This window comes from Adiantum capillus-veneris, chromosome 20, assembly GCF_014529385.1.
Source record: "Adiantum capillus-veneris isolate H3 chromosome 20, ASM1452938v2, whole genome shotgun sequence".
In the NCBI taxonomy this organism is placed as follows: domain Eukaryota; kingdom Viridiplantae; phylum Streptophyta; class Polypodiopsida; order Polypodiales; family Pteridaceae; genus Adiantum; species Adiantum capillus-veneris.
The window spans coordinates 88,553,646-88,581,372 of record NC_140950.1 but is presented as its reverse complement, the minus strand read 5'-3'; positions in this window follow the sequence as shown (position 1 = coordinate 88,581,372).

The window sequence follows — 27,727 nt, the reverse complement described above, 5'->3', positions numbered from 1 at the left end:
ATTAGTCTGTTAACCAGGCTTGAAACATCCTCGTCTTGAAGCACAGTAAGTTTGTAAAGATTTTTCTTTAAGCTAATCTTACTTTGCTTTTGTTTAGCACAGAAATTATGTTTCAAAATATCCCATGCTTGTATTGTAGTGGTATAGCTATTTGTAAAATGCACATAATTTCGTGGAGTGATGTGATGATTATGTTGACTGCTTGTTCATTTTTAGCTTGTGCTTGTGCAATTTGGGCCCTAGTGATAGTGCCTTCAACCAAAGTGGATGGTTTGCTTATTCTTGTTTTTACAACATACCATAGTTGCTTTTTCATAAGGTATCCTTGCAGTTTGGTCTGCCAAGAGTTGAAATCGTCTCCATTGAATTTTTCGATCCCCTTCTCTCCCACGATGCAGAGTGGTCGCAGAGGGTCTTAGTCTGACCAATAGAGATAATCTCTCTATGGGAGTGTCTTGCCCTTTACAGGAGGTAATATGAATGCGGGATTATGCCTAATTTGTGAAGTCACTCTTTGCAAATAGGATTTTCAAAGTTCCTCTTCACAAAAAAAAAACAAATTTAGCCTTGAAGTCAAGGGAGAGCTTGAATATTGTCTTTTCACTTTATGAGGCTCTAGCTGCTTTCCGCAACTTACAAAATCTTAAAAACTTTTCAATGCACAGTGCAAGTGGGACACACTCCTTAAAAGGGGGTTTAAAGGAGGCCAAAGATGGGCGGTGGTTTGATATAAAGACCTCTTTAACACTAGAATGGTAACAGGACACTTTTATGTCCTTGGACACTTTTGAAATGAAGACCTCTTTAAAGCAAGTAGAAGCTAGCAAATGTTCTGTGCCATAAGACTCGTTGAGGCCTTTGGTCAAAATGTCTGCAATCATCTGGTCACTTGGACAGTGTTCAACCATAATGGTTCCTTTGCGTACTTCATACCTGACATAATGATAATGGACAGCAATGTGCTTTGATTTATTATGTTGAACATAGTCTTTTGCAAGACTAATAGCACTTTGGTTGTCACACCGCAAGGGTGTGCTAGAAAGAGGAGAGTGACCAATATCAACCAGCATTTGTCGAAGCCAAATCAACTCACGAGCTGCAAGTGATGCCGCAACATATTCTGACTCAGTCATAGAAATTGCAACACAACGTTGTTGCTTGCTAGTCCAAGAAACAAGACAACCATTTATAAAGAAGCAATTTCCACTAGTAGATTGCATAGACAAATGTGAGCTTGCCCAGTCTGCATCTGTGTAACCCAAAAGAGAAAGAGATTGCATAGAATCCGATGTGAGTTGTCATCGATAGACTAAACCAAAATCTGTAGTGCCTTTCAAGTATTTCAACACACGCTTTGCAGCAGACCAATGCTTAAGAGAAGGACATGCAAGATGTTGTCCAAGATAATTAGCAGCAAACAGAATATCAGAACGAGTGTTCATGCCAATAAACTGAAGACATCCAATCAAGTTAGCATAAGGTTGATTTGTGACAAGTTGACCGCCGTTGTCATAAGTGTTCTTCGTAGAGCTTGCAAGACAAGGTGTGTTGGCTGAATGTGCAGATTCCATACCAAATTTTTGAATAGTATCTGCAATAAACTTTGACTGTCGAAGGAATAAAATACCTTTTGTACGGTTCCATTGGATTTGAATGCCCAGACACGAGTGAATCTCTCCAAGATCCACCATATCAAATGCAGAAGACAATAACTTTTTCACTTGCTGAAGAAATCCCAAATCATTGGAAACAAGGATGGTATCATCCACATAAAGAGCAAGAATCACAAAACTGCTACCTTGGCGTTTTATGTATAAGTTGGGGTCTGACGAGCAAGAGATGAATCCTTTAGAGGTGAGAAAAAGATCAAATTTTGTATACCAGACTCGCGAAGCTTGTTTGAGACCATATAGTGCCTTATGGAGTTGAGCAACAAGGTCTTCTTTACCTAGAATAACAAACCCTTCTGGTTGTTCCATATAAATTTCCTCTTCCAAGTCACCATTAAGAAAAGCAGTTCGCACATCCATTTGATGAGCTTCTAAATCAAATTGAACAGCAAATGCCAATAAAACTCGAACACTTGTAATGCGAACCACTGGTGAAAAAGTCTCTTGATAATCAATACCAGATACTTGGAAATAACCTTTTGCAACTAAACGCGCCTTGAACTTGTCAAAAGATCCATCTGCTTTTACTTTTGTCTTATACACCCACTTACATTTAATAGCTGTACGACCAGGAGGTAATTCAGTTAGTATCCATGTACCTTTAGAGATAAGAGAATCGTACTCTGCTTCCATAGCCTCTTGCCATTGATCCTTTTGTGGTGAAGAGATAGCTTCATCATAAGTAATTGGATCTTCGGAAGTAGAAAAAGCATTATCAGCAATATCGTCATCATAAACATGACATGAGCCATGTTCAAAATCAATAGGCAGATCAACAAAAATATCAATATCATCATTGGCGACATTCGGAATGGATGGTTGTGAAGAGGAAAGTTGCTCTATAGGAAGAGTTTCATCTTCTGAAACAAATGGAAAAGCTTGAAGCAATGATTTAGTATCATCAGAATCATCCATGGACCATGAGCCTCCCATAAGCTGTTCGTTAAAAGTAGCATCACGATTCACAATTACTTTCTTGGAGGAAGGGTCATAGAATTTGTAGCCTTTGGAAGTGATAGAATATCCAATAAAAATAACTTTAAGACCAGGAGCATCAAGCTTTGTTCGTGTTTCTTTGGGAACATGAATATAAGCAATACATCCAAAGGTTCGAAAATGAGATACAGAAGGAATGTCACCTGTCCATGTTGTGATGGGTATCTTACCAGAGGGTGCAGTAGTAGGAAGATGATTCTGAATAAATACTGCTGTCAAAGTAGCTTCAGCCCAAAAAACACGAGATAAGCCAGAATGAATCAGCATACATCTTACAGCATTGAGAATAGTGTGATTCTTTCGTTCAGCAACACCGTTCTGTTGAGGCGAATATGGAATAGTATGTTCATGATGAATTCCACTGTCAGCACAGTAACTCACAAACTCTCGAGAAACATATTCGCCTCCATTGTCACTACGAAGCTTCTTAAGGCGACGACCAGTTTGAAGTTCCGCAGCCTTGTGGAATTGTTTGAAAACAGATAAGGCTTCAGATTTTTGTCTAAGTAGAAATATTGTCGTATACCTTGAGAAATCATCAATAAAAGTAATGAAGTAGAGATATTGTGATCTCGAACAAGGTAGAGGTCCACATATATCAGTATGAACAAGATCCAATATGTCATGAGAATGAGTTGTATTTGAAAGAGGAAAGGGTTTGCGATTGTGTTTCCCAAGAGCACATAATTCACAAATTCCCATATGAGGATGGGCTTTAAAATCTATGCCATGAACAAGATCACGACGTTGAAGATCAAGGAGTTTTGAGAAATCAGCATGAACAAAACGGTGATGCCATACTTTGCAATCATGATCACCTGGAGCAGTGACAACATTTGCTACAGCATCGTTGAGAGAAAGTTCAAACAAATTACCATTTCGAGGAGCAGTGGCTATAGTCTGTCCATCTTTCTCAATTCGGCATTTGGTATGATCAAATCCAACAAACAGACCAAGATCAACAAGTCTAGCAACTGAAAGAAGATTACGTTGAAGATCTGGTACATGTAATACTCCTCACAAAATTCGAGTGGAAGATGATAAGGTACCAAGATATAAGTCTCCAATACCCTTTACTTGACAAGTAGTATCATCAGCAAGATAAACAACACATTGAACTGGCAATGGATGATAGTTATGGAGCCACTTAGACTGATATGTCATATTTCCTGTAGCACTAGAATCGACAATAAAAAGTGATCCATCGCGTACATGAAGTATTCTGTCTGGAGCAACTGAACATAGGACGCAGCTTGTTTCTGGTACAATGTTGTTTCGATGTTCAGTAGCATATGCTCTATCCTGATCTGTGTCGAATCGACACTTATAGCACATAAGAGTGGGATGATCAGAACGTCCACAATATTCACAAGAAGAAGAAGAAGAGTCTCTAGATAAACGTGGTTGTTTTGTGGTAATATTGTGTTCTTCATCATATTGACGTGCCCAACAATCATCTTCAGTATGGCCATTTCTGTTGCAGTAAGAACATTGCTTATTAGGAAATTTGAGACGAGAGAAAATATTACCGTGACGGCCACGTCTGCGGTTTTCTCGTTGAAATGGACGCCTTCGAGCATAAAAAGCCCGTTCCATCTGTTGTGACTCAGTCTCCTCGTGTGAAATCATAGCTGTATCATGACTAGCATTACGACGTTCTTGACATTGAGAGTATTCAATTAAAGACATGCAGGTTTGGTCGAAATCAAGACCATCTTTATTAGAGAGAATGGTACCAATGTTATCATAAGAAGAGTCCTTCACCGTATCAAGGAGAAGTGTAATCAGTTGCTTTTGTGGAACAGGATCACCGGCAGCAGCAAGTTGATTAATAATAGATTTGAAAGATTCAATATGTCCCGTCATGGCAGTACCAACTTCATATTGTAACTTGTTAAGCAACCCTCTCAAATAAAGTATTTCTGTGACAGATTTCTTCTGAAAGTTTGCAATAAGGTACTTCCATACGTCGTGGGAAGTAGGCAGTTCGTACATATCAAGCAAAAGGGAATCAGTAAGAGCAGAAAGAATATACCGACGAGCTGCTTTATCACGTCGTTGCCAATCCATATAGGCAACATTCCAATCTTCAAATATAGGTCCTTCAGTGACAAGCACATTATAATTATCCGTATCAACAGGCTAACGCGGACAAACACGATTTCCAAGAACAACATCGTAGAGTTCATCGCCTTCAAGAATTAACAACATCTTTGCTTTCCAGCCTGAAAAACCTTGACCTTGGAAAGGAGGAACAGAACGCTGGCCAGAAGGAAAGCCGTTGACGAGAATATTCATAGCCATATCTTGTTGCGAGAAGACGTATAAGATAAGATCGCAGAATTTGCACACCATATATGGTGAAGGCCGCAATTGAGAATGAGAGAGATATGAGGACTACGTTCTGTCAACGATAAACGTAATAAGGATGCTCAAGGAACTTCCAAAGATGTGAGAGACGTCACCCAAAAAGGGCAGGGTAAAGGAGACGTTAATAATAAAAGAGTCCTCAAAATAGAGTGGCGTGAGACGCAAGATTGACGGCCACAATATGAATAGCAAAAAGCTAAATCTTCTCGAAAAAGTTAACGCCAAAATAAGAAAAAGGATCGCGGACGCTTCACGAAGAAGTAGGACGAAGAAAGCTGCGTCAAGCTCAATTGCAGTAAAAACAGCATAACTTTCTACTGCGAACTCCGATTGACGCAAACCTAGAACTCAAATCGAAGAGCTCGAGGAGACGAACAAGTTTTGGATGAAAAGTTCCATTGCACTACGCTCCATTGCGCTTTTTTGGTTTCTCCAAATCTTGAGCAGAACAGCAAGAAAAATTGAGATGAAGTTCAGGGTGTCATCAACAAGAAAACGTAATCAATGATTAGATTGATTAGCAATAAACGTCACACAAAACACTAATCATATTCTTCTTAACACAAAACAATCACAATTAACAAGAATCAATGCTCAAAAATAAAATTTGAAGCAATTTTTGAATCTTACATGCAAATCGCATACACATACTGTTTTGTCACCATGAATTGAATCGACGCATGATCATTACTGCTCTGATACCATGTTGAGATGTAGAGAGAAAGAGAGAGAGACGATACAAGAGACACACCATATACGCTCCCAAAGATTGATTCATATTGAGGACAAGATACAAATATATAGGTGAGACCAAGTTGAGTAGAGTGAGCCATATATAGCTCCAACAGTAAGGTAATGAACCAATGCGCTTCAAAATTTTAAATGGCCCAGCAAATCATGGAGACAATCTTCTATCCTTTCCAAGAATCAAATGAGACTTCTCAGGAATGACCTTTAAGAAAACCATATCACTAGTTTCATACTCCACAACACGATGTTTCTTGTCATAATACAGTTTATGTCTCTTTTGAGATTCTCTAATGTTCTCCCTGATTTTGGCCAACTCGTTATCCATTTTCTCAAGCATCTCACGTGATAGTTCTACCTTATTCCTCGAGCTAAGAAAATTTATAGGTGTGGGACAGTTATAGCCATACATTGCCTCAAACGGAGTCATCCTAATAGATGAATGATATGAACTGTTGTATGCAAATTCAAGCAAAGGCAAATATTCATTCCAATTAGATTGGTTTTCATTGACATACATTCATAACATATCTTCTAAAATATGATTCACTCTCTCCGTTTCCGCATCGGTTTGAGGATGGAAAGCATTAGACATGCGTAACTGGGTACCTATAGAGTCAAAAGTCGCTCTCCAGAAATGAGAAGTGAACTTAGAATCTCTGTCAGACACTATGCTCTTGGGCATGCCATTCAAACGAAATATCTCTTTCATAAACAAGTATGCAATGGTCAATGCAGTATAAATTATTTTTAAAGGAAAGAAGTGAGCGTGTTTTGTGAGTCTATCTACCACCACAAAGATCGAGTCATAGCCTCCACGAGTAGTAGGAAGTCTAATAATAAAGTCCATGGATATAGACTCCCACTTCTGTAAAGGAATGTCTAAGGGTTGAAGGTCACCAGACATCCTCTTATGCTCAATTTTAACTTGTTGACATTGAAAGCATTCAGGCACATAATTCTTAACATCCAATTTCATACGTGGCCAAAAGAATGAACTTTTAATCATTTCATATGTCTTACTCAATCCGAGATGACCAGAAAAAGGTGAGTTATGACACTCATGCAGAATTTGACTCTTAAAAGCAGAATTTGCAGGAATACACAAGCGGTCATAATAATACAGATTTCCCTTATACAAGTGATATCTGTTCTCATACATCTCACCAATATTCTCACGCAAGAATTTCAAAATAGGCATGTAAAAAGAATCATTTTCAACTTCGGCATGTATCTCATCAACCAAATCGGATTGCACAACAGTTAACAAATTACACATGGGCCTACGACTCAATGCATCTACAACTTTATTTTCTTTCCCACACAAACACTTCAAATCAAAGTCATACTCAGCCAGCAATTCAATCCATCTTCTTTGTTTGTTATTTAACAATGGCTGAGTGAAAATATACTTCAAGTTTTGATGATCAGTACGTAATTCAAATTTGACACCAAGCAAGAGATGACGCCAATGCTTCAATGCATGAACAACAGCAAGCAATTATAGATCATGTGTTGCATAGTTCAATTCATGTCGTCTTAATTTCCTAAACTCATATGCAACCACTCTTCCTTCTTGTGTCAAAACACAACCTAATTGTTCACCACTAGCGTCACAGGACACAACAAATGGTTTGCCCATCTCATGAACTTTTAAAACAAAATTTTCCGCTATTTTAGCCTTCAAGGTCTCAAAAGCAGTCTCACAGCTAGAAGTCCACACAAAACCCTTGTCTTTCTTGGTCAATTCGGTCAAAGGACTTGCTATCTTACAGAAATCTTTAATGTGTGCTCTCTCATATTGTGCTAGACCCATAAAGCTTCTTACATCTCTTACTAACATAGTCTTAACTTTATCAAGATCAATGTGAATCCCCTCTTTAGAAATCACTCTTCCCAAATACACAATCTGATCCTTTGCAAAAGAATACTTACTTGCTTTGGCATACAATTTATGTTCACGAAAAACCTCAAATGTTTTCTTTAAGTGCAATGCATGATCTTCTTCATTCGTAGAATACACAAAATATCATCCAAGAATACCAGAATGAAGTCCTCAAGATACGGGTGAAAAATATTATTCATTAAGCACATGAAAGTTGTTGGTGCATTAGTCAAACCAAAAGCAAGAACTCTAAATTCATAATGTCCTTAACGTGTACGAAAAGAAATCTTTGGAATGTCCTCGGCCTTGATACGGATTTGATGGTAGCCAGAACGAAGGTCAACCTTTGAAAATATTGTGGCACCACTCAAATGACTAAGCAGTTCATCTATGTGAGGAAGAGGATATTTGTTCTTAATGGTCTTTTTGTTTAATCCCCTATAGTCGATGCATAACCTATATGTACCATCCTTTTTCTTTTGGAATAACACAGGACTACCCCAAGGAGATACACTAGGTTTAATGAAACACTTTTTCAAAAGATCATCAAGTTGTATCTTGAGCTCTTTAAGCTCATCAATATTGAACCTGTATGGAGATCTGGAATAAGGTGTTGCTCCTGGATATAGATCTATGGCATGGTCTACCGCTCTAGGCAGAGGTATACCAGGAAGATCATCCGGAACACATCCTTAACTTCATGTAAGAGATCCTCTATAAATTCTGGATTTGTCTCTTTATGTTTATCCCCTTATTCTCTTTAATCTCATTAGCAAACACAAGCAACGTCTCACACAAGCAAACACAAGCAACGTCTCACACTCTTATCTAAGTCACCTTATCAATTCCATTGCCAAAACTAGATTTAGAATCTCTTTCTTTCCACAAAGAGTGTGACCTATCATCATCAAATAATTAAAGATATATTTTTCTTTCTTAACAATCAATCAAAACATGATTTTCAATGATCTAATTGATACCAATGATAACATCATGCATATCAATGCTTATGTTATAGAAATCATCTTTCGTGAAACTATTATTACCACTAGTTAAGTCCACAAGTCTTTTAACTTCTCGATTTAATTTCAAGTTTAATCTCTCAATCAATTTAGACGATAAGAAGCAATGAATACTATCCAAATCAATTAAGAAATTCAAATTTTAATCTCAACTTCTACGCATAAATTCGATCTCACAGAAGCTTTCAAAGGACGTATCAAAGACATAAAACATCACAAAGAAGGGGTAGAAGACTTACCTTTATCGTACGCATTGCCAAAAGTCTCCAATTGAGCCATCTTGGTACGTATTGTCTTATCGGTCACCTTGCTCGAGCATTCGAAAATCTCGTGGTCGTATTCTCGATATTGAAAGTATAATCCAAATCTTTGAGTTCTTCAATCCACGCTTCTAAATCTTTGCATATCTTTCTTATGCCATCAAACTCTTTAAGATTAGCCTTCGTTAAGAATGATTTGGTTGTCGCTTCTCCCATATCGTCATCGTTTCTTTTGGCGGTACCCCAGCGCCGCCACGATGATTATTGTTTCCAGGTGGATTAGCATGGTTTTCACCTTCATGTTGGCCATCAAGGTCTACATAGATATCAAGCTCTCGTGCTGCTTTTCCCCGCAGAGCCTCAGCACGCTCCCGATTTGCAATTTTTAGATCTTCTCATAGTCGCCAAATCAGGTCTTCTTGCTCCTTCATCCTCCTCTCGTATCCTTCCATGTCCAGAATCAACCGTTTGCTCTGATACCAATTGTCACGGGAACCAAATAATAAAGATCGATAGCAAAAGGTACAGAAAGAGATCTTTGTATTGATGAATCTTTGCAGACTTTTGATACAACAGAGGAGCAATTCAATATGGGCGCACTCCGTTGTACGGAGCTCAAACCTCCCGACCACCCCCGAGCTTCAGTTCGCTTGCATGTAGCGTCTCACTCGCACTCGCACCCGCACTCGCACTCTCACTCTCACTCTCACTTGCACTCGCACTCGCAGAAGAAGAGATCGGTGAATGATCCCCAAACGCACCATCCGTTGTTCTTTAATCCCTCTTTTCCTCAAAAAGCATGCGGCTTCTCAAAATAGTCGCTTTTTAGGCATTCAATCAACTCGATTTTTGCACCAAGTATACCTGCGAGAATAAGATAAGAACGTGATCGCTAAGCGATCCGTAAAGGTTAGATTTTTATCATGACACTTTGCACATATCCGGTTTCACAAACTGATTTCAGCATCGCCTACAAAATAGTCAAAAGAACATACTCGTGCAACCAATTCAACATGATAATCAAAGTAAAAAAACATAATTATATACCTTCATAATCTCAATTGCAATAGTCTACCATGAAGAAACAAATCCACTTCTTGGTTGATAGCAGGGAGAGCTGTATGATGTTGTATGTCTGTTTGTCCCTGTGTATACTACATTGCTGCTGCCTTCTGTTTGTTTTCATCATAACTTCTACAAACAAACTCAGAACACAGCAATCCAGGTACTCAAAACGACGGGAATAAGTCTGGTCTACAAGGCACCCAGACAGAATTGCGAAAAACGTCTTTGTTTGGCTAAGAAAAGCAACTTTTAGGTCGCGACTCATAAAACCTGTATTTTTGGGTCTCCACTACTTTTACAACTTATTTTAAGCCTACCCATGCATTTTAAGCTAAAACACATAAATATAAAACATTGATATTAATAAAAATCTCAATTTTACTATTCATAGACAGACTATCTGCTATTCATTAATCTTTATCAAATCCATTTTTAGTGTATTATTTAAAAAAAAGAATATATGTTCTCTCTTAATATCTCAACTCATTCGTATAAGCTCTATTTAATAGACTATTCAACAATCTTTCAAATCGTGCTAAGGAAAGATATGCCCTGCTACATTCTTTTCGACTTTAAGAACTTCAAAGACTAGTCCTATTACAATGTCTGTCTATCCCTGTGTATACTACACTACTGCTACCTTCTGTTTGTTTTCATCATAACTTTTATAAACGAGCTCAGAATAGAGCAATCTAGGTACTCAAAACTACGGGAATAGGTTTGGTCTACAAGGCAACACGGATAGAATTGCAAAAAACGTCTTTCTTTGGCTAAAAAAGCAACTTTTAGGTCGCGACTCCTAAAACCTCTATTTTTTTGGGTCTCCACTACTTTTTCAACTTATTTTAAGCCTACCCATGCATTTTAAGCTAAAACTCATGAATATAAAACATTGATATTAATAAAAAACTCAATTTTACAGTTCATAGACAGAGTATCTATTATTCATTAATCTTTACCAAATATGTCTTTAGTGTATTATTTAGAAAAAGAATATATGTTCTCTCTTAATATCTCAAACTCATTCATATAAGCTCTATTTAATAGACTATTCAGCAATCTTTCAAATCGTGCTAAACAAAAGATATGCCTTACTACATTCTTTTCGACTTTAAGAACTTCAAAGATTAGCACTATAAGAGGTTGTGTGCTCTTGTGACACTGGGTTTTTATAACCCCCGGCGTCGCTAAAACCGTCGCTACGAGAGCGTCGCCATAGCGACGCTCATAGCAACGATTACACTGCAGACTATAGCGACGCTCATTGCGACGCTACAGAGCCATAAATAGCGACGGTTATAGCGACGCCCGAGAGGATTTTTTTTTGGTGGCAGGGCATTAAATGCCCTGCCACCCATCAACCATATTGTACTTGATTCACTTTTTAAAAAAAGTGCAAGGGTAGATAATAGACCCAAAATAGTCACCCACAAGACGCATTGTTTGCAAAATTGACAATTGTACACATCATAGGCAAAATGAATTGATTGGCAAATGTAATAATGACAATTGTACAACATCATAGGCATAAAGAATTGATTGGCAAAAGGAACTGCGGTGACAAATGTAATAATATACATGGTTCAAAAAGACGTATAAATCCGTCTCATGATACATAAGCTATGAGAAACCCTAAACTAATGCTATCTAGCTACGGTTAAACCGACGTCGTCTAGTCAGACGTCTCATCGCGTCCAAGCGGCGTATCTGTCGGATTCTGCAAAAAAAGACAATAAGACAGCTTTCAGTAAGTATAAACATATAACGACATTTATAAAACAATACAAAAAATAAAAAAGAGTAAACCCTAATACTAACCATGCCGCCACGAGACCTGAGAATGTCCATCAGGGCGTTTAAGCCCTTCCTGCCTGCGTACTCGCGCTCGTACGGTGTGGGATCATGTCCTGTCATGGACCACTATCAAAACATACAAAGATTTCATTATGTTAGAATTAAAAAACTCATAAACCCTAAACTATCGAACATAAAGAGCAATGTGAAAACACGTACAAAATCGGCCTCAAATGATGCCCATCCACCTCTCCCCAAGTGGTGCGAGCTCCCTGTCTCTACTCGCGCTCTGGCTACATCCTTTTGTTGCTTCCACTTGTCGGGATTCTCGCGCGCTGCTTTCTTCGCATTCTTCCAATCTTCTTTGGCCAGCCAATCTGGCCTGTTCCACCCATTCTTGATTGCTTTTTGCACTTCGAAACGCTTGTGTTTGCAGTATTCGCGCATTCGAATCTTCATCAGGTCTTCATTGAAGCGCTGATCCCGTGTTGGAACGGGAAACTCATCATGAAGTATGCTGATGACTCTAAACAGCTGAGAGCAAAGACCACGCATGCGCGAGATCACCTTCTTGCCATCATCATCCATGATGATGCCGCCGCTGAAGTCGATGGAGTAAGACAAGCCCTCTGGCCGGTGACGCGTGAACCTGGGTGTCCCGAAAGGGGTCTCTAGCGGCATGTCGATGGGGGTACGGACGTCAGGTGTCTCCACCGGCGTCTGGGACCGGAAGCTAGGAGTGTCGAGTGGGGTGGCTCCTGGCGGACTAGGTAGAGGTGTGTAGCTTCTAGGAACAGTCAGCCGTGCAAAACCTGGCGTAGATGGCGATGCTGTGGCTGGTGTGGGGGCGGGCAAAGAAGGGGAGGGTAAAGAGCCTTGTCGAACACGAGGCGGTGTGAAGGCATCGGTGGCGGAATCCCCACAACAACCGCCACCGCCACCACTAGAGCACCGGTGTCTAGACGAGTGTGAAGCTCGTCTCGTCGACGCCGAAGCTTCGGAGCGCGCCGAATGCTCTGAAAGAGAGGGAGATGCGGATGGAGTACGAACGCGTGATGATGCGCCAGAGCGATGACGCTCCACGTACCACTGTCTCTGCTGCGGTGACAAAGAAGAAAGAAACTCCTCATCATCCATACCTGCATTAAACACACGAATATTTAAACTTAATATTGAATGAATAGAGTAGACAATGACGCAAAGACCATTAAATACAATGACGTAATGACGCATATAAATACAATGACGTAATGACGCATATAAATACAATGACGCAATGAATTGAGTGATAGAAGAGGCAAGTCGAAAACTCAGAATTTTCAATCAAAAGATGTGAGCGCGAGTAGAAAAGAGCGTTATACACCATGGAAGGTACTTAGAGAGCCAGAGCTTTTACAACACGGAGCAAAATTGTTCAAATACAATATTTGTGGCTTTAAGAGATCTCTCTCTCATCCTCGCATAACTCAGCATAACTTCCTATATCTATATAGAGCTCTCCGTTTAAACACATATCCTCTGTTTCATTTTGTAGCTCCTCTGCATGCACCCCATATAGAGTAGTAGCATCTTGATGCTCGTCTGGAACCACCGCAGCGACTTCTGATTGAGCATCTTCTCTTATCTCCTCCATTGATGCCGTTGTGATTGGCACATGGTAGCCTTCATACGCCCTTGCACTACGAGGGGCTACCTCTATGACGTACCACCAGTTTGATGTAGACTTTGTAGGACGAAATATTACGTGCCAGAGCCACATAACTTACATGAGAGCTTTCAAGCACATAACTTGTAAAAGGGGGATGTTAACTATTTACATACTTACTTGTTCACAATGCTCGGGTAGTACGAAAGTGTCTCTTAGGTCAGTCCATTTCTTAGTAGAATCCACCTCAAGAAAACCAGACTCTCCTCTACGCACAGTAGCGTTGCGACCCTCCATGATTATCTTGAACCATTGCACGTCGAACAAGTCGACAAAAAATCCTCTGTAATCGATCCTCAAAATCTCTTGCAGCGTGCCGAAGTAAGTGAGTTCCGCCACCATAGGATCTGCATCAGAGGAACGTCGTCGACTAGACTGTTCAAATTTTGCCATGATTCCACAATCTTGAGTAAAATGCTTTTTGTCGATTCGTTCCACCCTAAAATGTCGACCTTTACACCATGCTACTGTGTATGACTTATACTACAACGAACAAAGATTATGAGTGGCCGTTCAAACGTTTATAAATAAAGTCACGTGCTAGTCGTACATTGCAAACTTACCTTGGTCGCGCAACCCCGAGAGTACTCCCACTCTTCCTCAGTCACTTCGTCACCGCATTGTTGTGCGCTTTTCAATTGGTTGTGCAACCATCTTAAGCTCATCAAGGTTGGTAGGCTCTCCAGAACCGCTGGATAGTGCATCGATGGTCGTCTTCCCCGTCTCCACTCGATTCGTGCCCTTTGTCGCTCTTGCTTTGCATCCTCATATTGTGAAATCCACTTTTGCATCACTGGATTGTGAAGCATGCAAAATCGGTTGATTTTAGCCTCTAGATCTTCCATCATCTTCTTCTCAACACCGAGATTGTACATGACAATCCTGGATATGCGCTCATCATCTATGGTTCTCCATAGCATGTTCCGGGCTTTATCAAATCCATCTAGCCACTCTCCAATGTACACTAAGGACTCTGATACCAACCAACCTTCTGCCATGCTACCCTCCGGACGTGCCTTTTGACGCACATATCCCTTAAGCGTTTTCATGAAACGTTCTAAGAAGAACATCCATCTAGAATGAACTGTGCCAGCTATTTCCACCTCATCAACTATGTGAACAAGAAGATGCACCTGAATGGTTAGCATTGTAGTAGGAAACTGTTTCTCAAACATGCACACAAGCTCCGCAGCATTTAGTTTGGCGAATGGTATGGAGTCTACGTTGATCTCCTTTTGTGAGATCCATTGCACCAGCTTTGCAAGTTTGTAGATTGTGTTACGGATGTCGAGAGACAAACATCCCTCAATGGCAACCGGTAAAATAAACTGTAAAGTATGTGCAGCAATGATATTAAAGTCCACATTTTATGCAATGATATTAAAGTCCACTATGAACGTACCTGGCACATTTTATGCCAATCGTGTGACTTCAAACCGGTAAGCTTTCCTTCTTTAGTAAAACACGTTCGGAGCGAGTGCATTACGCCAGGGGGGGTCCGCAAAGATCGAATGGTCTCTTTTACTTTGCGTTCTTGGGCTCCTGTGAAAATCCATGGTGCTTTAGGGAGTTTTATCGATCCATCAGACGTTGTTTGCGGCCAATATTGCTCCATACGATCCACATTTCTAAGGTCAACTCTGGCTCCCAAAGTATCTTTCTTGCCGGTCAGATGGTCCCATAGTAGATTACCCACATTCTTGAATATGTGCATTGGATCGAGCAAGTGATTGATCATGAGTCGGGGCTAGTATGGTAACTCGTACCATAGAGATAGTCTCTTCATCCCTGGAGGCAATCTGTCATCGCACATCTCTTTCTGCTCTAACCATGCTTGTGCAGACATCCTTGGTGGCTCTCTTCCCAAAAAGCCATCGCATAACACATGATTCTCTGGAAGATACGCTTGATGACCTTCATAGATTTGCTTCTTCAGTGAGGGTGCCCTACGTGCATTCAGTCTAGGTCCACATGTGACACATGCTCTGTATCCGCTTGTTTGAAGCCCTGCATGTATACACATGATAATAGATCAACTATGGGAAAAAACAAGATTTACAGTGTCTGAGTGAGGAGTGTCAATAGATCACCTGAGCATTCTGTTAGCCAGGGATAGTCATGCATGGTCCACATTAGAATGCCTCTGATCAAAGCATTCCGTCGTCCTGTGTGTTGGCTCATATCCACCACCTCTATGCCAATCCACAATTGTTGTAGCTCTTCCAATAGTGGACGAAGATACACATCCATATTCCCCACTTTATATCGCCCTGGCACAATCAAGCTTAGCCATAGGTGCCCCTTCTTCGTAGTCAACCACGGGGGAATGTTGTAGTTGACGATGACAACGGGCCATACACTGTAAGATGTTGATTTTTGACCAAATGGATTTACGCCATCCATAGCCAGGCCTAAGCGCAAATTTTGAGCTTTCCTGGCAAAATCCGACCATGTTCCATCTATATGTTTCCAGGCTACGCAATCTGCAGGAATTCGTAGCACACCATCCGAAGATTTATTCTCCTCATGCCATGATGCTAGGGCGGCCATGGACTTACATTCGAAGAAATCCTTGATGTGAGGAAGCAGAGGGAAATGTCGCAATACCTTTTGTGGAATTTTTGTCCCGTGGAGATCTACTCGATATCTCTCGGAATCACATTTCGGACACTTCTCCATGTCTATGTATTCCCCTCTGAAAAGAATGCAGTCATTAGGACAAGCGTGGATAGAATTGTAATCCATCCCCAAGTTTCGCAAAATCTTTCTTGCTTCATATCGGGAATCTGGCATCACATTGTCAGCTGGTAGTATGTGCTCTTTCAGCAATCTACACAACATAAAAATATGATACAGTCGTGTAAAAATCTATCAGATCATTATACATTTAGAGTTTTATTAAAGTAAACTAATTCTAATAGATCACCTGAAAAGCGCTGTGACGCTAGTGTCACTCCATCCAAACTTTGCCTGCATGTTGAGAAGAACCAGGACTGCTTTCAATCTAGACATACGTGCTCCATTATACAATGGCGTATCGGCTTCACTTTTCATATCATCATAGATAAGCCTTTCTGAATCCATGATCGTCTCCATCATTTCATCAATCTCGGGCTCAAACATTGCCTCGTTGGGAATGTGCTCTGCATGATCATCCCCCGAGCTGTCAGAGGCTACATCTTGTGGCCTCACATATGCTGCTTGACCAAAGCGCCTGTGAACACGTCTATTGGGTTGCAAGATTGCTGCTTGTTGGCCAGCGTCAGAGTCCGACGAGTTATAATTGGCAACAACTCGATCTATAATAGATGGATCGAACTCGCCAAATTCGTGAATGTGCTGCAAAGAAACACGTCTTGTCCGTCGCAAAGCATGCTTGCATTGATTACAAGGACATAAGACCCTCGCTGAGAGATAGGTGTTTCGGTTGGACGGTCCCAGATCCTCGTCACTACTCATAATGAGGATAGAAAACTTATAACCTGGACAACAAATTTAATATTCTATTGGCATTCTTCGTCTTATCTCTCTCTCTCTCTCTCTCTGTCTCTCTCTCTCTCTCTCTCTCTTTACCTCACATTTTCTAGTCATGTCCAATCCCCGCACACCTCGGTCTAGAGGTGCACGGAGATCAGAACCACCGGGTTATAATCTCGTCTTTATTGGTCAATACCTATATTTGTGGGTACAAGAAATCTACACACCCACGTCTACATGATACTGCATGTAGTGGACAAAACCCCTTTGCCTCTTGTCTAGCTGTAGCACTTCACAGCATCTTAACATCTTTTCACAGTAGATCTTTTCACTGTTCGTCTAACTCTAAACCCTAAACCGTAAGTAATTCTTGCGTGGACTCGATCTAACGTAAATAAGCGTAAATCTAAATAAACCTAAATCTAATTTAACGTAAGTCTACATCTAAGCTAATCTTTAACGTCTTTTGGGATAGTTTCCTACGACGTTAAAACTCTCTTCTTCTTGTGTGTGTGTGTGTGTGTGAGTGTGTGTGTGTGTGTGTGTGTGGTTAAACCTAAATAAACCTAAGTCTAATCTAATATAACATAAATCTAAATCTAACGTAAATTATGTTATATTAAAAACAAAGAACTAAACTAACAGGGATTATAAGAACCTTAAAACTGATTTAACACATAATTTTTCACATAACTCGGCAAGAGTTGGCATTCTCATCACTAAAGATGTGAGACTTAACTTCCGGCGGTGACGCTGCCTCATCTCTATCCACATCTGACGACAGCAATTGGCCCTTTAGACCGTTCTTGCTCTTGTTACTAACTTTGAAGTTGCTGTTGAATGACTAGAGGTTGTCTAGATGTTCATTGTGTCGGGGATGTAGTGACTCTTGCCGCCCTGAAGATCCACCTTCTTCCCTATCTTCTGAAGACATTTCACCAGTACTTTTGGATCAACGGAGCCCACCATGAGTGAAGGCAGCAATACCCTATATTCCATTGAGGGCTTTCTTCACCCGCTTCATGCAGGCATCGCAGTCTATGGAGACCTAAATCTAATCTAATATAACGTAAATCTAAATCTAGCATAAATAAACGTAAATCTAGTTAAAAATAAACCTAAATCTAATTTAATGTAAGTCTACATATAACCTAATCTTTAACGTCTTTTAGGATAGTTTCCTACGACGTTATAACTCTCTTCTTCTTGTGTGTGTGCGCGTGTGTGGATGTGTGTGCCAATAAAAAGAGATAAATGGTATAACCTTTCTATCACCCATGCCAAGTATAATAGATTGATTATGCCATTTCCCTCTTGAATAATAGGTCTTGAGTTCAACTCCTCGTCTGCTAGATCTTTAGGTCTTTTAATTTTAATTAGTTTCCTACGACGTTAAATTAGTTTCTCTCTCTTTCTCTCTCAATGTGTGTGCGTTTTTTTGGATCGTATGCATGTTTTCTCTCTCTTTTCCTCTCTCAATGTGTGTGTTTTTTGTTTATGCATGCTCTCTCTCTCTTTTCCTCTCTCAATGTGTGTGTGCATTCTTTGTTTATGTATGTGTGTGTGCGTTTTTGTTTTTGTTTGTACTCTCTCTCTCTCTCTCTCTCTCTCTCTCTCTCTCTCTCTCTCTAAAACACTATGTGTGTGTGTGAGAGAGAGAGAGAGAGGGAGAGAGAAAGAGGGGAAGGGAACATGAGAATGAGGAGAGGGAAGGAGCATACCTGGCTCTCCTTCCTCTCCTCGTGTGTGTGTGTGTGTGTGTGTGTGTGTGTGTGGAGAAGAAAAAGAGAGAGAGAGAGAGAGAGAGGAAGAGCGTTACCTGCTCCTTGCTTGAGGGCGCCGAAACACTCAGATCTGAGATCTGAGTTTTTGGGCGCGCTCGGTTTTTTTTTTAGCCCAGCCGGCGTCGCTATGAGTGTCGCAAATTTACAAAGAAATTTGCGACGCTCATAGCGACGCCAAGATTTTCTTTGAGCGTCGTTGTGTGAGCGTCACTAATATGAATAGCCTCTTGTAGTGTAGTCCTATTACATTCGCCCCTTATCAAAATTAACTCTCGCCTCAGAGTTGGAAAGAGAGGGAAATTCTCTTTGCAAAACACTAAAATGAACCCATGATGCATCATCTACAGGATAGTTCTGCCACTTAACCAAAACTTCCACAATGTCTCTATTTCTCAGATGTTTAACACGCCTATCTAGCACTAAGTCTGGTTCTATTGTGCAACTTAGAGTTGTCTTGTAAAACATGATGCACGTTAGGAACATACTTTTTTAATAAACTCACATGAAATACAAGATGCACTTTGACATGAGAAGGCAATTCCAATTTGTAAGCTAATGAACCAATGCGCTTCAAAATTTTAAATGGCCCTATGCTCTTGGGCATGCCATGCAAACGAAATATCAGATACTATGCTCTTGGGCATGCCATGCAAACGAAATATCAGATTCTATGCTCTTGGGCATGCCATGCAAACGAAATATCTCTTTCACAAACAAGCGTGCAATGGTCGATGCAGTGTCAGTTATTTTTACAGGAAAGAAGTGAGCTTGTTTTGTGAGTCTATCTACCGCGACAAAGATCGAATCATACCCTCCACGAGTAGTAGTAAGTCTAATGATAAAGTCCATGGATATAGACTCCCACTTTTGTAAAGGAATGTCCAAGGGTTGAAGGTCATCAGGCATCCTTTTATGTTCAATCTTAACTTGTTGACATCGAAAGCACTCACGCACATAATTCTTAACATCCAATTTCATACGCGACCAAAAGAATGAACTTTTAATCTTTTCACATATCTTATTCAAAAGCACTCACGCACATAATTCTTAACATCCAATTTCATACGGGGCCAAAAGAATGAACTTTTAATCTTTTCTCATGTCTTATTCAATCCAAGATGACCAAAAAAAGGTGAATTATGACACTCATGCAGAGCTTGACTCTTAAAATTAGAATTTTCAGGAATACACAAGCGTTCATGATGATACAGATTTCCCTTATACAAGTGATATTTGTTCCTATACATCTCATCAATATTCTCACACAAGAATTTCAAAAAAGGCATATAAAAAGAATCATTTTCAACTTCAGCATGTATATCATCAATCAAATTGGACCGCACAACAGTCAACAGATTACATATGGGCCTACGACTCAATGCATCTGCAACTTTATTTTCTTTTCCACACAAATACTTCAAATCAAAATCATATTCAGCCAGCAATTCAATCCATCTTCTTTGTCTGTTGTTTAACAATGGCTGAGTGAAAATATACTTCAGGCTTTGATGATTAGTACGTAATTCAAATTTAACACCTAGCAAAAGATGACGCCAATGTTTCAATGCCTCAACAATAGCAAGCAATTATAGATCATGTGTTGCATAGTTCAATTCATGTCGTCTTAATTTCCTAGACTCATATGCAACCACTCTTCCTTCTTGTGTCAAAACACAACCTAATTGCTCACCACTAGCATCACAGGACACAACAAATGGTTTGCCCATCTCAGGAACTTTTAAAACACAATTTTCGGCTATTTTAGCCTTCAAGGTCTCAAAGGTAGTCTCACAGCTAGAAGTCCACACAAAACCCTTGTCTTTCTTGGTCAATTCGGTCAAAGGACTTTCTATCTTAGTGAAATCTTTAATGTGTGCTCTCTCATATTGTGCTAGACCCATAAAGCTTCTTATATCCCTTATTGACATAGTCTTAACTTTATCAAGATCAATGTGAATGCCCTCTTTATAAATCACTCTTCCCAAATACACAATCTGATCCTTTGCAAAAGAACACTTACTTGCTTTGGCATACAATTTATGTTCACTCAAAACTTAAAATGTTTTCTTTAAATGGAATGCATGATCTTCTTCATTCTTAGAGTACACAAAAATTTCATCCAACAATACCAGAATGAAGTCATCAAGATACGGGTGAAAAATACTATTCATTAAGAACATGAAGGTTGTTGGTACATTAGTCAAACCAAAAGCAAGAACTATAAATTCATAATGCTCATAACGTTGTCAAGAAGTTGGCGGTCTTTCCAGGAAGGCACCGGGCCTCTTGATGTGAGAGTTTGTGATGAAGCTCAAGGGTTATGAGAAGGATCTAAGCTGTAGATAACATAGCTTCTAAGGCGAAAGAAGAAATGTAGCCAAAGAAGCCGCTCACTTTTGCTTACAAACACACACGTGATGGAGAGACCTCATGAAAGAAAGTCAAAACAAAACAAAAATGAAAACATCGAGATTATGATCATATCGTATCATGGGTAGGATAAAAGGGTTAATGGATAAGTTAATGATATTTAATCTTTGTTGTCCAAATAAGCTACGGATTGCTCTTTGGAACTGTAGCCTTGTGCTTACTATAATGTGTATGTTTTGTCTAGTAATTGGGATTAGTTGTGAGTACAAATCCTCTTGATTCATAATAAAATAACCACGTTCACATCAAAAGAGAAGTCATAGTCAATAATAGGTAGTATGATGGGATCTCGTGAGAGAAGTATTTCGTTGAGTCTTTCAGGACCAAATAGAAACACTGTGTTTTGCTGAAATTGAATCTTTCGACTAATCCAAATCTTGACCCTAATAGATTGCACTAAATGGAATTGAAAGAAATTACCTCTATGTGGATTATGGTTATTCATCAATGATATACTTAGTATGTTCAAAGATAAAGGTGTGAAAGAAGTGAAAGGAGAAGAGAAGGGAGTTTCTCTCCCAAGTATTATTGTTGCCCTTAGGCAATAAGGATACTGTGGGGAGAAAAGTACCAGTAGCAAGAAGATTCTAAAGTTTGTGGAAGAGAATGAGAACCTTAAGAGAGAGAGATACTTGTGGAAGATGAAGATATGGTTACTAACCTTGTGCACATAATTGTTTCCCGCAAGAAGGTTGTACCTATTACATTGACAAGGTTGGTGCTTGAACACCTTCCAATGAATCAATTTGGACACAACAAGAGAGATCAAAGGAGGAGTAAAGATAGAATTAGAGATAGATCTAAGTGTGGTGGTGGTATTAAAGATAGATAATGAGAGATAGAGATAGAGTTAGAGACAAGTATTATACTAGATATGCAAATGAAAGTAAAACTAGCAACATATATCTTACGTGACAGCAATCGCCACCACCTTAATGGAGAGAGAAGATAAGGCAAGACTTCAGCCTTTCTTCAAGATTAATTGTGGCACTAAGATAAGTGTGTCACAATGGAATTGAGCTATTCTGACTCACTCATAACTTGCCTCAATGAAGAGAAGGTTGACCTTTTTATAGGTGAGGGAGCCATGTTTTACATAATCACTTGATTAGGCTAAAGAGTTAGCCCAAATCAAATGTTCTTTGGATATTTCTTTAAATGGGCAATATTAAGACTCAAAATATCATTAAATTCAGCATTTTTGGTCATTGAGGCTCCATGTGGGAGCATGATGTATGTGGGCCCCACCTAGGCAACTTCTGTGTGGCTCTAGCAGGGGGTCCCAACTTGTGTGTCTTGTCCTTCAAGGCATCTTTGAGGTGTCACATTCACATGCTTATGTATTTTATCCTCAAAATATCTTATTTTATGGAAAAAGACCAAGATTACCTCTTTTCACTTGATTCACCTGTTTACCATCTTTTCTTGCAGTGTAGTTGTGAGAGGGTTTTTCACTGGTTTTCCTGTAACTTTTGACCTGTAACTCGGATTGACATGCTTCAAAAGGAAACATTGGCCTACTAAAAGAGCTTGACTTGGTTTTGGTATTTTCTCCACGCCCTTGGGTCGGGAGTTTCAAATTGGGATGGTCCAAGAAGCTTTGGATCTTCCTTTTCATAAAGTCTTCTAGTAGGCCCTTCCCTCTTGTATGTATCCAAGAAGGTATGCATTATTGAAGGGTTATATTATTCAGTAAATGTGAAAAGAAGGAAACAATTTATATATGGTAGGGTATAGCTGAGATATTAGAAGAAATATACAAATGCTTTCCCCTAGACAAAAAGAGGCACAATCATTGATACTTCTCTTGCAGTACTTTCTAATAGTAATGTACATTTATATTACTTCAAAGGTAATACCAAGGTATGGTATAAAGATTTTATTTATGCATATGAGTATTATATAAAGTATACTTATGCGTCAAAAAGTCACAAGATAAATCGTTTAATGCCCGTTCCCACTATATACGTGCCACAGCACGACATCCACCCCCTCTAAACCTGCACATCCTCCGGTATGTGCCACATTGTCTCTTTGTAAGATCAGACCTCTTGTACATATTCCTTGCTTTCTTATTCTCTGGATGATTCCAGAGCTTCATGTTCACTTTGATCTTCACATGTGTTTTACTCTTCTTCCTCATCAACATCTTCTAGATCATTGTCTCCTCTTCTCTTAAACATTTTAATCCTTTTTCTTGCAATGGGAATCTTTACTTCTGTACCATTTAAACTTCTAATTCTTTATAAGCAGCTGATAAAGAGGATTAGATACATGTGCATAATGTGGAATCCAAATAACATAGAAGACACATGCTCCCAAAAACCTTCTAACCTCAGTGATGCTAGTGCATGTTTCTTTCATTTTTTGGATGGCATCTACCTTTGATGGACAAGGTTTCCTACCATATGGCCCACACATGTGCCCCACAATGATCACTTCTTTGACACCAAACATAGACTTTTTCCCTGAAAATGTAAGATTCACTTCTTCCAACCTAGACAAAATTTTATCACAATCATTTATGTGATTTACCACAAACCTGCGACATCCCTTGAGATCCAAAGCTTCATCTTTGTCACTTTCTTCACATCCTTTGATAGGCAAATCATCAATGAAAGGCATTGTGATTTTAGGAATAAAGTCACGTAAGACCTTATTCATCCCATTCATCATATGTGCAACCGAGTTGGTTGCTCCTTGTGGCAAGGTACACATCCTTACCAAACCCAAAGGTGTCCTCATGGTTGTCAAGTCTCTGCTTTCGATTGCAAGCTGAAATTGATCATACCCTGTGTAGAGATCCCCCATTGAGTAGATTGCCCTCCGTGCAAACGCCTCTGCAAACGCATCCACAATTGGACCTGTACCTACATTTCTAATTGTCACCTTGTTTACTCGTTGCATATCTTGGATGAAGCGTAGAGAACCATTCTTCTTTGGAACTGTGAACCGCCTGTTTGAGTATGGAGCACAAGAAGGCTCAAAAATCCCATTTTGATCTTCTCATTCAGTAGCTCTACTAACTTTGGCAAATGAGCCTTTGGAACTGGAATAGGCCGCAGATTCCAAGGCACATGAGGTATTGTGAAAATTACCATAGGAGCTACAATAGAAGGATCAACACATCCTATCTCATGTGGCTCAAATGCAAAAGCCTTACCATGCTTTGAAAGCATTTCGTTGAAGCACTTTGTCTCCTCCTATGTTAGAAACTCCTTGCAACCAATCTGCAACTCTTGAAAAGATTCCTTTGTGAATGTATGCCCGATCTTTTTAGGATTCCTCAAACTTGGTTGTAAAGAAGCCTGCTCAATCTTTTCCCTGTTGTTGGGTGGTAAGGGTGAAGCTATTGGTTTCACCTTCTTTGCTACAGTCTTGTATTTAGTTTCAACATGGACTTCTGGGCCAACTGTTTGGATTTCTTTAAAGGCTTCTATTACTTGATACATTTCCATAGACCAAACTTCCACAACTTCATTTTCAAGATGCAAACTAGACCTCATTATAGCATCAAGCTCACCCATAGTATCTACAACAGAAACTTGTTCACACAAACCCAAAACATTTTCAGTAGGCTCTAGCAGCCCACTCTTTTTCATGCCTATTTGTACATTATGCACATATTGCCTCTCAAATATCTTCAAATCTTCAAGTTTTGTAAAACATACTGATCCATTCCTTGTTACAAAGTAGCTCGTTGAAAAAGTTTCACCTATTTTTGGATCAGGTGAGACCCTTTTTCTTTCTGTACCACTGCAATCCCGCTTTACAATAGTACTTAGCCAAAACCCATCATTTCCCTATGGTCATGAAACACTTTGCTCACTTTTGGTAGAGGATGTTCTTTGAGGTTGTCACGATTTCTTTCATGGTTTACACAAACTGTGAGAAATTGGATAGCTCGTTTACCATCTTTGCTACGTATCCTAGCATACGCTAAACCATCATCCATTACCTTTGTTTCCATTCAAACTCCCACAATGTAGGTTTGTCCAAGGATGAGATGATATGAAGATGTATCCTGTACAAAGAAGTTTTGGTCAATCTTTACATCACCTATTGTCACCTTCACACCTGGACATGCTGCATACAATTCACCGGATGAATTGTTTGCCACTTTTACCATCCAACCATGATCTGTGTCCATTGGCCATTTGCACTTGTTGTAGAGACTCTTTGACATTATGTTTATTTCTGAACCATGGTCAATCAAGGCAACAAATGGCTCTTCAAGATCACCTACCTTGACCAAAGTTTCTGTATTAGCCCTTGCCCAATGACTTCGTGAATAGTAGCTCGTAGGAATATCTTCAACTTCTTCATCATCATTTGAGAAATGCACTTGCTTCACTCTCCCACTAGATTCGTAGCATCCTACCACATCTCCATCATTCTCCTTATTTTGCAGTTGCATCCCTTGTGTCTTCGAGGTTTCCCCTTCAATCTGTGGACGAGAAACTTCAGCAAGGGTTTGCCTCTTCCTGTTGATGATGTCAATGATCTCCTCATGGAATTCACGCTTTGCAATGCCAAGAACTTCTCCCAAAGTAAACTCAATCTTGCTATTCAAGATCCTTTCCTCCAAGACTTTCTTTAAATCTGTAGCAACCTCAATATCAGATTGTAGCTTATAAGTTGGGCCTTTTGTCTTACCTTTTGTTGGCTCTTTCTTCTTTACTGTTGTAGACTCCTCCATGAGTACTTCAGGTGGAGATGCTCCTTGTGTTGAGGGTGTTTGAGAAGGCATTGAGTCGCTTATTCCCCCACTTCTAGAAGCTCTTTTTGATGGTCCTTCTTCAGCATTCTCATGGCTGCGCTTCTCTTCTACAATCGCCTCATTTTGTTGGCATTTTGTAATGTAGGCATGCACTGACAATGAGTCCACTGGATCATTCCATCCTGTTTCTAGATGTATACAATCACCTGCTTCATGTAGAATCTCTTTTGTAAGCTTTTCCTTTCTAGCTAATTGCATGACATTTGCAAATTTGACCATGATGGTCACTCACCTCTTCATCAGTAAGATGCTCAATTTTTACTCCATAAGTAGATGCCTCAACTAAAGAGGTGGCATGGTTAGTTGCCATATCTTCAACTAAGGTTTTCATTCCCCCCTTCCCAAAGTTAGTTCTCAAGGGTAGACCTGTCTCTCTTAAGTGGATTTTACCATCCTTAAAAAATACAACGTTTTTTGACAAAGCATCACGGAAATCATCACAATCCCTTCTTACATGGTCTGTACTATCACACCAAATACATCTATTAACAAACCCTTCCTTGGGCTGTTGTCTTTGCCTAAGAAGTGACCTTGATGGTGTGCCTTTTTCTTCAAGCTTTGCAAGTTTCACCTTCAAGTCATGCATTCCCTTCACAAGTTCATCTAGCATAGACTCATCAAACTTAGGAGCTATATAAGTAGGCTTTACCATTTTGTCAGAAGTTGAGGTTGAAGGACTTGTAGTCTTTACTACCATCTTGTCCCTTCTTCTTTGTCATTTGGCAAGCAGCGAGACAGCACCTTCAACTTCATTTCAATCGGTCTTTAGTCCTTGCTCAGCATCTTTATCTTCAAGGAGAAGCTCCAAATTCTCTTGAAACTCTTTACCTGCAGATTGTAAGAAAAAATCTATCTTCTCTGCATCTAGTGTGGCTCTTTCTGTCCTGGTGAGTTGTGCATAGCGCCACTCAAATTCCCTAAGTAGCTCTGTTATTGATAGTCCTTGCTTTGGCTTGACTACCCATTCTAAGAATGTCCTTTTGGTCACTCTCTAAGAGTCCTCCATGAAATATTCCTCCTTTAAAGCTACTTTGAGTTCTTCCCAATTTCTCCCATGCCCATCTTTAGTTGCCCTAACATGCTCCCTAATTTTGGAGCAACAACTACGTCAAAGATTGAATCATCTCACCTTCTGACACGCGATGCAGCTCCATCTCTTTCACATACTCACGTAAGTACTTGGTTATATCTTTGCCATTGAACTGATCCATTCTGTTGATGACCGCTTGTATGGCCTTCGTTGCTGAAATCTCCCTTCTTTCAGAAGCATGTTGTTGTTGCATGAACATTGCAAATGCTTGAAACATTTGCATTGTTGCTCGGTCAAAATGCATACCTTGTTGCTCAACATGACCACCCATGGTTACGCACAAACTCTCACCCTGGCAGTTTCGCATCGGACTCACCCAAAATGATAGTAAGAACAAAACAAAATTAAAACATCGAGATTACGATCATATCGTATCATGGCTAGGATAAAAGGGTTAATGGATGAGTTAATGATATTTAATCTTTGTTGTCCAAATAAGCTATGGATTGCTCTTTGGAACTGTAGCTTTGTGCTTACTATAATGTGTATGTTTTGTCTAGCGATTGGGATTAGTTGTGAGTACAAATCCTCTTCATTCATAATAAAATAACCACATTCACATCAAAAGAGAAGCCATAGTCAATAATAGGTAGTATGATGGGATCTAGTGAGAAAAGTATTTCATTGAGTCTTTCAGGACCAAACAGAAACA